Source organism: Gracilinanus agilis, chromosome 5 (genome assembly GCF_016433145.1).
Source record: "Gracilinanus agilis isolate LMUSP501 chromosome 5, AgileGrace, whole genome shotgun sequence".
In the NCBI taxonomy this organism is placed as follows: Eukaryota; Metazoa; Chordata; class Mammalia; order Didelphimorphia; family Didelphidae; genus Gracilinanus; species Gracilinanus agilis.
This window is the reverse complement of record NC_058134.1, coordinates 20,044,655-20,057,053: the sequence shown is the minus strand read 5'-3', so window position 1 is coordinate 20,057,053 and position 12,399 is coordinate 20,044,655.

The following is a 12,399-nucleotide window of genomic DNA, read 5'->3' as shown; positions in this document are numbered from 1 at the left end:
TACAAACTAGCTAGCTAGCTATGGGGCAAGTCACTGCCTCTCTTAGGCCTCAGTTTCCTTATTTGTACAATAAGGCAGTTAGACTAGAACAGGAGTTCTTATTCTTGTGTGTGTGTGTGTGTGTGTGTGTGTGTGTGTGTGTGTGTGTGTGAGTGAGATGACTGCATTGCAACATGAAAAGTTCCTTATTTCTGAACACTGGAACCCCTGGGATTTCCAATGATATCTGTATTTAAAACTCAGATTTAAGAATAATTATGTTGTCCTAATGGGCTTTTCCCAGCTCCTTCTGCTTGTGTTGCCCTGAAAAAAAGACATTAGTTTGGGATACCCTAGAAAATCAGTTCCATCCCAGCCCTCTCCTAAGGCTCTATAAATGTAGATGATTTGGAAGAAGGGGCATAAAATCAGGAGGAAAATGTTGTATGCCAGGGGCAGCTCAGTGGATTGAGAGTCAGGCCTAGAGAAGGGAAGTTCTAGGTTCAAACCCAGCCTCAGACACTTCCCAGCTGTGTGACCCTGGGCAAGTCACTTGACCCCCATTGCCCACCCTTACCACTCTTCCATCTAGGAGCCAATATATAGAAGTTAAGGATTTAAAAAATTAATTAAAAAAGGTTGTATGCCTTGAGTGTACCCTGGAGCCTCTGTATACTTTGGAGGAAGGGGGGCAGGATTAGGAAGGAATGATGAGAATTCTTTTCTGAGTTAGGGAGCATGAAAGCTCAGGACAATGTATTCAGAGTGTTAGAACGTGATAGGTGGTAAGGGAACAGGAAAGAAATAAAGAAATGAGGAGATGAGGAGGAGGCTAATGGGGGAATGGAGGGGAAGGGCAAGACGGCGGAAGGAAATATTGCCAAATTGAAGTAAAGACTTGACCTTACTTTGGTCCCTACAGAGGGAATCACAACCTCTTCCTCTCCACCTGACAGCCATTACTATTCTTAACTTCCCTAGGAGGGAAAGCCCAGTTCCATGCTTTCCTCACTTGGGGAGGTTCATAAAAATAAGACCTCAATAAGATTGTCTTTCATTTAGCTCCTGAGCCCCCAAACAGGAAGATGTACTCTTCCCCCATGGAACATTCAAATGGTTCCTGCTTTCTGTCCCCCTTCATTTTCAGCTGTAAAGCTTGATGTCATTGTTCTCCCCCACAAACCCTCGCCTCTGGCTTCTCCTTTGCGATGAAGGCTGCAGATTATGAATGAAGCATGAAGACACTTATAATTGAGTAAATCTTTAGCTAGAGTTTGATACCGATTAAAGTAGAAATTATAAGCAGAACTTTAAATGACAAGAAAACTTTCGAACTAACCTATTTCCTTGGACAGTGAGTAGGAAGGAGGGAGAGACAGACAGAGAACATCACTGTCCTGTATCACATCTTCTAGAGAGAAAAATGGCATGAGCATGAAATGGTTCATGCCAAACCCTTCCTTGGAGTAGGCCAATCAGATGCTTCCACCCCATTTCTTTCTTTTTTTTAAACCCTCACCTTCCATCTTGGAATCAATACTATATATTGGTTCCAAGGCAGAAGAGTGGTAAGGATAGACAATGGGGGTGAAATGACTTGCCCAGGTCATACAGCTGGGAAGTGTCTGAGGCCATATTTGAACCCAGGACCTCCCATCTCTGGTCCTGACTCTCAATCCACTGAGCCACCCAGCTGCCCTCTTACCCCATTTCTTATTTCTCTTCCACCCAAATCTCAAATCATTCACTCAAACCCTAGAAGTTAAGAAGAGCAATGGCTGTCAGGTAGAAAAGAAAGGACTGGGATTCCCTCTGTAGGGACAGAACTAAGGTCAAGTCTTAATTCGGTTTGGCAATATTTCCCAATCTTTAGCCGAGCCCAATCTCTTGCTTACTTCTTCTCCAGGATACATCAATGTTTCTTGAGATACTTTTTCCTGTAGGTGAAGGAACATAATATAATAATAATATATATGGAGGTTGGTGTATATATTTATTTCTTTTAAACCCTTCTCTTCCATCCTAGAATTAATATTGTGTATTGGTTCCAAGGCAGAAGAGTGGTAGGAGCTAAGCAATAAAGGTTAAATGACTCACTTAGAGTTACACAGCTAGAAAGAGTCTAAGGTCCCATTCAAACCCAGGGCCTCCTGTCTCCAGGTCTGGCTCTTAATCCATTGAGCCACCTAATTATCTCCAATAATATCTTTTTTTTTTTAACCCTTACCTTCTGTCTTGGAGTCAATACTGTGTATTGGTTCTAAGGCAGAAGAGTGGTAAGGGTAGGCAATGGGGGTCAAGTGACTCACCCAGGGTCACACAGCTAGGACATCTGAGACAAGATTTGAACCCAGGACCTCCCATCTCTAGGCCTGGCTCTCAATCCACTAAGCCACCTGGATGCCCTCCAATAATATCTTTTTAAGACTTACCCAGGTCTTATGACTCCCAGGAACCCAGGCCTGTGGACCTTTTTTTTGGCCTTCAGTATTACACTACACGGACCCTAGATGGCTCAGGTTTCTGTTTGAGCAAAATTCCATTTAGAGAATATGGAAATTAGTGAGAATCGGGCAGCCCGTAGAGGCAGCTATCCCTAACCTGCACCGAGCTGGTACGATTGAAAGCATTTGGAGTCCAAAGCAATCGATTAACCAGGAATCGTCTATTAAACACTTACTATATGCCAGGCACCAGGCTGAGATGTGGAGGCAGAATGACAGCTTGTCCCGGCCCTCCAGGAATGCACGTTAGACAGAAGAACTTCTCTTGTACACAGAAAATACAAGATAGAAGGAGGGGGTTGTGAGTAAACCTTGAAATGAAGCCGGGGATTCTGGGAGCTGGAGCTGAGGGGAATGTCGGGGTTAGAGACTGGCAAAGGGGGATTTCTGTCTCTGGGCAAGATCTCGGCAACTGTCTAGACTGTTAAGTCCACCATCCATCACTGTCTACATCAGTAATTCCCAAAGTGGGCGCCATCGCCCCCTGGTGGGTGCTGCAGCGATCCAGAGGAGCAATGATGGCCACACTTTTTTTGTATTACATTCTGTTCTGAGTTCAATAAATAGTTTCATAATTTCCAGGGCGCTGAGTAATATTTTTTCTGGAAAGGGGGCGGCAGGCCAAAAAAGTCTGGGACCCACTGCTCTACACCATCCATACAGAGATACTAGCCTATTCTGATGAGATCCCACAGTGTATGAGCTCTAGGTGAAATTCCTCTCTTAATGACATTCGGTTCTTCTCTTCTCCTCTGGCCTGTGCCTTCCACGATGGGAAATAGCCTGAGGTCTTAGTGTCTAAGCCCCAGCCTGGCCACCATGTCTGTGAGGCCACAGTAGAACAAGAGGAGCAGTGAGGGTGGACCCTCCTTCATTCCACTGGTGCCACTGGGCCCGAGGCCCTTTCTAGAGATGCCCCTGAGGATGCCAACACTTTCCCTGCTTTTCTCTCCCTCTCTTCTCCTTGGTCTCTCTCCCTTTCTCCAGGCAGCCTCTCCTCCTAGAGGCTCACTCCCTCTCTCTCCACCCTATGGGGCAGAGCTCGTGACTCATCATTCACGTTGGTTCTCTGATTACCTTGGAGATGGTGCTCTTGTGAGGGCTGGGCAGACATCCCTCTCTAGTCCAGTACATTCCACCCCTGCCCCAGAGTTCCACCTTAAGCCAACCAAGAAGATAACAAGTAGATTCAGGCATTCTGGTCTTTTGATCTCCACCGCAGGCTGGGCAGTGGCCTTTAAAGCTACATGCCCCCTACACACCCTGTCGGGGTAGTCTGAATTCAGGCTTGGAATTCTTGTGCCCGCAGGCCCGTGGCACTCTCTGCTACTCATAATAGAAATCAAAGCAACAGAGAAAATGACTCCAACTTGCTAGGTATGGGGGTGGGGCAAGGGGTTTCTGAAATTATCAGTTATCTCCACTATTTATCTTCTGTTGGACTAATGGATGGATCTGTACAAGGTAGCAGCAAACAATAAAACCATTTATAAAAAGTTGGGTGTGACTTCCAGGGAAGTGGGAGCCTCAGACACACTGATAGTTGTCTGGAGGACCCTCCGGGTTGGTTGCTGTTTAGAGAGAATTTGAAATAACAGGACTTGGCTTTGAATAAGCAGTACCTGTGAGACAGACATTTAGCAAGTCACTAAAACTTTCAGGACCTCAGTTTTCTAATCTGTAAAATGAGAGCATTGGAAGAATGGCCTCCAGCATCCCTTTCAAGTCTAAATCTATGATCATATGACTTAATCAACAAGTATTTATTTACTGACCACTTTTTAATAAAACAAGTAGTCTCTGCCCTCAAAGAAATAACATTCTGTTAGCCTGTGATCCTATGGGTCTTCGTTACTCTGGAGATTTTCCTGCTCCTGGCCTCCAGGAATAGAGATGTCGTGCCATTGAAGGCCCTTTACAACACGGCCCCTTCCCACCTTTATAGTCTTCTTATTCTTGTTCAGTTGTTACAATTGGGTCTGACTCTTTGTCACCCCCATTTGGGGTTTTCTTGGAGTAGTTTGTCATTTCCTTCTCCAGCCCATTCTACAGGTGAGGAAACTGAGGCAAATGGGGTTAAGGATCACATAATTAGTAGGAGTCTGAGGCTGGATTTGAACTCTTGAAGGTGGGTCTTTCTGATTCCAAGCCCAATGCTCGATCCACTGTACCACCTTTCTATTCCTTCTTACACTGGACTCCCCGCTATATACTTTAAGACCAGTTCTAGTAACCTACTTGCTGCTCTATGCATAGATGCCCATTTGCATCCCAGAGGAGTCCCAGTTATTCTTGTCACTGCATATGGACAAGCAGATACATGGGGCCAATTAGCCACTCTGTCTTCCTTCTCAGGTGTCTTTGCACTGGCTGGCTGCCATCCCTGGAATGCTTCCCCTCCTCATCTCTGCCTCCAGGCTTCCTTCAGGACTCACTGCAAATCCCACCTTTGTTTGTTTGTTTGTTTTTTTAAACCCTTAACTTCTGTATATTGGCTCCTTGGTGGAAGAGTGGCAAGGGTGGGCAATGGGGGTCAAGTGACTTGCCCAGGGTCACACAGCCAGGAAGTGTCTGAGGCCAGATTTGAACCCAGGACCTCCCATCTCTAGGCCTGACTCTCAATCCACTGAGCTGCCCAGCTGCCCCCTGAATCCTACCTTTCTGCTAAAGGTCTTCCTCCCAGCTATCATAGGCTCTTTAATTTTGTTTAAACCTTGTTATAAATAAAGGAGAGGGGAAACTGGATACTACCACTCTTAAATGGGTGACAGCAGTGGTAGTTCAGATATGTGGCTAGTGCAAGACCACCTGAGTCTTGCCACCTCGCTAGATGTTGTACCACCTCCCTCCTTTACAACAGTGCCCAGGCAGGATCCTTCAGGTCAATAAATGGTATCCCATCAGGTCCCACCTGGGGTTGATTGATGATGGATATTGGGCTCTATTAGCCTTGGTAATGGTTATCTGACTGCGTTGCTCCCTTCCCAGAGAAGTGATGACACAACCACTCCAGGAAGGTACTTGAAGAGCTTTATATATATTTAGCAAGGAAGGAATATTTAGGAAATGGGAAGAGGAATAGGAAACCCTGAACTAATCTTTGATAAACTAATCCCTCAGAGCTGTAGGCAGGTGAGTGATTCTGGCTTGTCGTTAGCTCCTCTGGCTCAGCCTGGCCACAGCCAAACCAGAGCAAGCAAGCTGTTGTTTGATGTCTTTCAGCTTCTTCTTCTTGCCAGATGTTATGCCTTTACAGCCTTCAGGAAATGCCACCCTTCCCACCCTCTTCTTCTTCTCCTGCCCACTTCCCGGATCCCTCCCGGGCCCCGGGATGCCTAGATCCCTAAGGATGGTTTAGATACCTAGATATCGAGGGGACAGAAGAATAAGAGGATTCATGGTCTGGATACAGGTTGGCAAATGTCAGTGAGGTTCAGACAGGAGTCCTTGCGCGGTTGAGCCAAGCAAGCGTCAGATCCCAATAGACCAGGGTCTACAGGTCCCAGGTCCAAAGGAAAGAAAGAACCCCTGACAGGGGCTGCCAGGCTATTTATACCCCCCTGGCCAACCGCTTTCTCCCCTGTCCTCATGGCCCCTGGGAACATTCTGAGATCCAACGGTGTTCAGCTGTCAATCAACTCCCAGAGTTTCAATATAACAACCGTTACCTTCCATTTAGAATTAATACTGTGTATTGGTTCCAAGGAGGAAGAGCATTAAGGGCTGCACAATGGGAACTTGCCCAGGGTCACCCAGCTAGGAAGTGTATGAGGACAAATTTGAACCCAGGACCTTCCGTGTCCAGACCTGGCTCTCTATCTTCTGAGCCATCTAGTTGCCCCCTATCATAAGGTCTTAAGTTTACAGATGGAAGGTACTTTAGAGGCCATCCAGTCCAACCCCTCATTTTATTAAAAAAAAAAAAAAACTGAGGCTGAAACAGGAGAAGTCATTTGCCCAGGATCACACACCTAGTAAGTAGATGAGGCAGCATTTGAACTCAGGTCTTTCTGACTCCAAACACAGCATTCTATTCCGTATTCTACTTAGTTGACTTGGATTTGGGAAAATACACAGATGAGTGTTTCAGAGTCACTGCTGAAGACCATGGGAGCAGGCTCCTAAGTCTATGGATGATTATAATAATCTGCTGGTGGGTTATCACAGATCTGCTTGCCTCAAGTCCTTCTCTGCCCCAATCCATCCTCCATCCAGCCACTAAAAGTGGTTTTCCTAGAGCACAGATTCAATCGTGCCACCCCCACTTGCACTTCCTATCCAACAAACTCCACGGCTTGTCTCCGGATCAAATTTAACAGGCTGTTTGGTCCTCAAAGGCCTTCAGGTCTCAGCTCTCTCCTGACTTTCCAGTCTTATTCTCCAATTCATATCTTCAATCCAGGAACGCTGGCCCCTTCCAGGAAGAAGACCCTCCATCTCCTTGCTTCAGGCATTCTTTCCAGCTCTTCCCTCCTCTGCTCTGCCTCCTGACCTCCTTAGCTTCCTTTAAGTTCCAGCTAAAACCACTTCTTTTCCATGAAGCTTTCCATCCTGTCTTGATATTAGTGTCGTCCTCTTTTCATTCTTTCCCTTTTACGTTGTATAGAACTTGTTTTGTACTTACTCTTTCTGTGTTGCTTCCCCCATTAGATTGTAAGCTCCTTGAGGGCAGGGGCTCTCTTTTGCCTCCTTTTATCCCTAGAGCTTGGCACAGGGGATTAAGCACAGAGGAGATACTTAATAAATGTTTATTGATTGATTAACCTGTTTGTGAGCACAGACTCAATAAGTCTACAGTGTCAACGCCTGGGAGAACTACCCTTTTCTCCTTTAAAGTCCTTCCTCCTTCCTTCACCCCACCTCCCCCAGATCAATTATGATGTTCAAAGACCTCAAGGCATAGTTATATCAGCAGAGATCACAGATAAATCTTCCTTTACCCCCTGAACGCTGCCCTCTATATAACCTCTGGGAAATGAGGGAAATTGGCTGAAATATCCCCGACACATATCAGCGATGAGATCCTTCTTTCTTGGCTCAAAAGAGAAAGTTGGGAAGCCATCTTTGTTTTTCTGCAGCCATAAAAGTTGATAGCAGAAAGTGAAAGTTGGAAAGGTGAGCTCAGCAGCCAGTTAGCACAATTAGTATATGAAAGGAACCCATAGTTTCCTAACAAGTGATCTTTTGGCCTCTGTTTAAACACTTTCCAGGAGTGGGAACCCACCACCTCCCAAGGCAGCCCAGTCTACTGTTGGGCTTTTCTAATTGTTAGATGGTTTTTCCTGTCATCAAGACTTAATTGGCTCCTTTGCAACCTTTCTTCATTATTCGTGGTCTGCCCTCCTCCACACATTAGCCCTTCAAAAACTCAAAGAGGGCTGCCATTTCCCTTGAAGTCTTCTCTTCTCCAGGCTAAACATCTCCAGTTCCTTTGGTCAATCCTCCAATGACATTGACTCAAGGCCATTCATCATCCTGTTTGCCCTTCTCTGGACACTGAAGCTTATCACTAGTGGTCTTAAATCACAGTCCCCAGAACTGACCACAACACATGAGATTGGGTCTGCTAAAGGCAGAGGATCAGAAGATTATCATTTCTCTATTTCCCGAAGCAGTGCCCCTCTTAATGTTACTCAGGAACACATTAACTATTGTGGCTACAACATGACACTGCTAATTCATATCTGATACAAACTTGAAATCCTGTAACATCCCTTTCTCACAGCTTCCAGTTACAAATAAATCCTTTAATATATTTCATTTGGAGATGTAAATCTGGAGCTTGAACTTTCTTTTTCTTTTCCTGCCCTAGATACTGATTAACTTCATGAATGCATGTACACACACACACACACACACACACACATTATTCATTTAGAGAGGCATTTGCTACTAAAGAGATGGGAGAATCAATTCATTCTATTTTTCATTTTTAGAAAACTTAGATCTAGAAAAAACCTGACAGACTTAGAAAATAAAAGCATTTTAGTTTGACCCCAGAGAACATAACTAGGAGCGTGGATGGAAGTGGTAAAGAAACAAATGTGGGCTTGCTGTTAAGTAAAACTTTTTTAAAAATAGAACCAACTTGAAAAGAAATGACTACCTAAGGAGATAGTGGATTCTTGAGGACTTTTACACTGTTTTGTATATGTCATTTGAATTTGATGGATAAAGTATGGGATTTAGAGTTAGGAGGCTCTGGGTTCAAATCCTACATTAGACATATAATAGTTGTAAAATTCTGAGCAGGTCATTTAACCTTGCTCAGCCTCACCTTCCTAATCAGAACATAGCAACTGCCTCCCAGGATTCTTAAAGAGATCAAATCAAATAATGTATCTCAAGCATTTTGGAAACCTTAGTGAACAAATAAATAAATGTCCACTATTATTTTCCCCATTTTACAGATAAGGAAACTGAGTCTCAGAGAACATTCTAGGTATAGGGGAGAGTTGGTGAAAATGCTTGGAGATGGGGCAGCTAGATGCTTCAGCAGATAGCCAGGCTTGGAGACAGGAGGTCTTGGGTTTAAATCTGGCTTCAGATACTTCCTAGCTTTGTGACCCTGGGCAAGTCACTTAACCCCAACTGCCTAGCTGTTACCACTCTTCCACCTTGGAATTGATATTTTGTATTGATTCTAAAACAGAAATTAAGGGTTTAAAAGAAAAGAAAAGAAATGGTTGGAGTTAGGTTTTGGAGTGACATTTGCAAAGAACAGGAGGCTAGTGTCATAGAACTAATGGATCGTACCTCCAACTCAAGTCTTCCTGACTCCAAGACTGTATCAGTACATCAGTCTTTCCTCAATGTCTTTCAAATTTAGTGGTTGGAGGTTAAAAACTAAACCTGTCTCCCATCCCACTGCCATGTAGGAATCGCTTCATCAAGATTGAACTAGAATGATTACTGTATGTACATGAAGTATGTTGATTTTAGAAATTTCTGCTAACATTCAGCATGTTTGTGAATTTGGAGAGGGGGCACCTAAACTCCAAACTCCCAGGAATAATCCCTTCTCTTTTTTCTGAGGCAACCCATGCCCTCTCCTCCCATATCTTTTGGGAATATCTTTGCCCTTGAAATTGCTGGAGCAGAATTGTGAAATTATTCTGTTGGAACCCAGAATGTGTTTATTTTCTTGTTACTTTAAGATTGGTAGTCAGTAACACCCCCTCGTCCCTTTTTTATCCAGAATTATATTTAATGATAGTGTCAGGTTTCTAGCTTGGGGCTCTGAGGAAGCTGGGGGAAGAAGAAAAGGATAAAAAGAGGTAGGAAGTTGCTTTTGCAAATTACCCAGAAGACAACCCTGGATTGGTCAAGCTCAAGAAATGGCTTTGCCATCAAAACTCCATCTAACCATCCCCCATCCAGAGCATCTCAGAAACTCAGAATCAGAAAGGACATCAGAGTCATTCACTGGAGTATCATCTATACCTCAACTATAGTTGGCCAGTTTTTGTTTCAATAACCCTTGAATACAAGGGGATACAAGGACAAAAAAGAAATGGTGCCTGTCCTCAAGGCACTTACATTCTATTACTAAGAGAAGTCTATCTTTGCAATTAATTTATGAAGTCAGACAAGAGGAAGAGGAGTCCACTTTTCCCTCTATTTTTGTTTTCTCTTTTCATCTTTTTCCCTTTCTCCCTCTTTTCTGTTCCCTCTTGCATCTGTTCACATGTCCCTTCGATTCTCTTTTCTCTTCTGCCTTTCCTTTCTCTCCTCTCTTCCTTGTGATTTTCTTTTCCTTTATCATTTAGCAAGTATCTATTGAGGGGGTCACTATTTTTTGAGCTCACAATTTACATAACTTACTATGCATATTATTTACCTCTTCCTCTCCCTCCTTCTCTTCTTCATTCTCCTCCTTCTATTTGTCCTCTTTCTCCTCCTTCTCTTCTTCCTCCTCTTCTTCTCTTCCTCCTTTTTCTTCCTCTTTTTCCTCCTCCCCTTCCTCCTCCTTCTTATCCTAGGTGCATTCTTTGTTTATGCAAAAGCTTTCCACCCATCAATTAGTCATTTTCAATGTAGTATAAATGAGATAAGTACACAGACAAAACCACTGACTGAGCATAGACTTTCTTGGAGGGACAGAAAGGACTTGGGACCAGGGGAATACCTTGCTAAAGAGCTAATCTTGTCCAGGGCATTTCCCTGGCATACCCCATTCAGCATAGAGTAGAAGGAGGACCTACCTACCTGCAATCTGAGACAATGCAAAATCCCCATTAAGAGTTTTAAATTTTTTCATTCAATGAATGTTTATTAAACTTAATCTCTTGCTTAACTGCCCAGATTCTGCCCTCTGGGAACTTACAATCAGGTTTGGGAGGCTGAACTAATTCACTAGAGAAGTTAAATAATAGTAAAGAATTGAACAGATAACAAGGAGATAAGAATGTATCATATGGCAAAATGTATTTCTATATAATCTGTTTGGGGAGATAAATCCTTTTTACTCTGGAACTCTGATGAATCAGGGATTCAGTGAGGCTTCCCTCCAGCCATCTAGACCTGCCTCCACCAGCTTTCCCACACAGAGCACAAATATGCCATTGATGATCTAGTCCAGGCTTTGGAAACCTTCTTCTGGAGGTTCCAGGATCTTAAGACTTCCAGTGTTCCACTTACTCTGAATGCTGTCTCATGCTCCCCACAGACTGCTTCCTTTCCTCATCCTACATGGCCTCCTGATCTACTCAGTTTATACCCTTCTTTCCATTAAGGTTCAAATGATTGACATGTTTAGTTTTTCTAAGGTCCTAGTACTCCATGGCTTGCTAGGAGAGCACCTTTGCTGAAAAGATGGACTTGTGTGGCAGCAAGAAGGTTCCAAGTCCCGTGTTCCTAGAGCTTGTTAGAAGACATCCTCGTGGCCATCTAGTTTAACTCAACTATTTTATAGAGGAGATAGTTAACTTAGAAAAAAACACAGATCTATTAAATAGTCATAAAGCCACTCTTTAATCAAGGGAGAGGGGGAACAGGGCTACTTGGCCTCTTATGCAGAGCTGCGCCTTGTGCAGAGTCCAGGATCGAACACTTCCCTTAGGACCTGTCTCCCCAGGGTAGTTGGGGGGCTCGTGGGAAATAATGTGTGGTAGGTGATTTACAGATCTTAATGTGACATGGAATGTCAGTTATTGCTGGGACTAGTAAATCTAGTTGGGGTAATCTGTCAAACTTATGTTCATCATATGACTGCTACCGTCCAATACTCCAAGACATGATGCTTCTTGCTGCTTCGGAGCCCATGATGAAACCACCTCTGCCCACTTCCCAGGAACTGACTGGCTGTGTGATCCTGAGTAAGGCATTTCATCTCCATCAGCCCCAGTATTCTCTTCTGTAAAATGGGGATGATAAAAATACCTACCTCCCAAGTCTGCTGTGAGGATCGAATGAGATCATATTTGTAAAATGCTTTGCAAACCTTAAAGTGCACTATGAATGCCAGCTATTATTATTATTGTGATTATCATTCATCCTTGGATAAGAATATGAGAAGCACTCTTCCTTTTAGTTGTGTCTCAAGTCATCAAGCATTTATTAAGTTCCTAGTATGTGCCGATCATTGAGCTAAGCCCAGGAAATACAAAGAAAAACAACACACAGCCCCTGCTCTCAGGGAACTCCCGATCAAATAGGGGAGAAAATAGGAGAACGACAATGTACAAATAAGCTTTAGATGAGAATATCCCAGCTAGAAGGGCCCTCAGAGGCTCCTGCCAGGCTGAGAATGCCTCTAGACCAGCTCTGCCTGGAAGTATAGACAAGACCTGAGAGGGGTAAGTAACCCATCAGAATCTTAGTACTACCCAGCCCAACCAATGCCTATCCACAAATCATTTGGGCAATTCCTTGTCCCCTCCCCTCTTCTCCCCTCCCCTCCCCTCCCCTCCCCTCC